Raw genomic sequence first — 439 nt, 5'->3', positions numbered from 1 at the left:
CTGTTAGCAGACACGTCCCCCCAGCTTGTTCTACGTGAGGACTGAAAACAGCATCCACGGATGCGGCTGTGACAATCCTTCACCAACGCAACCCTCGACCTGCCCTTTTTGGACACCCGTGGTGCCTCTGCTTCACCCACTTCTCAGCGATGTGGTAGCTCCTCCACCAGCCCCACTTCTCCACCCATCGGCATCAACCATCCCAGTGCCTGACCACGGTGGGATGCAGCACCCAGGACCTTCTGCGTGGAAACAAAGTGCCCCACGGACACACACCCAGAGCTTTCCCAGCAGGCTGATGTCAGACAGGAGGAGGAGGAGATGGGGTGATTTGATCGTGCAGCTTGCATGTGTGGACCTTCATGGCTTTGAAACCCAAGCAGCTGCTGTCCGGTCACTGGCAGGGTGTCAGGGTGAGCCGTGGGCTCCTGCAAGCACT

The sequence above is a fragment of the Buceros rhinoceros genome, unplaced genomic scaffold (assembly GCF_000710305.1).
Source record: "Buceros rhinoceros silvestris isolate BGI_N320 unplaced genomic scaffold, ASM71030v1 scaffold17999, whole genome shotgun sequence".
In the NCBI taxonomy this organism is placed as follows: Eukaryota; Metazoa; Chordata; class Aves; order Bucerotiformes; family Bucerotidae; genus Buceros; species Buceros rhinoceros.
Note: the sequence above shows the minus strand (reverse complement) of the source record.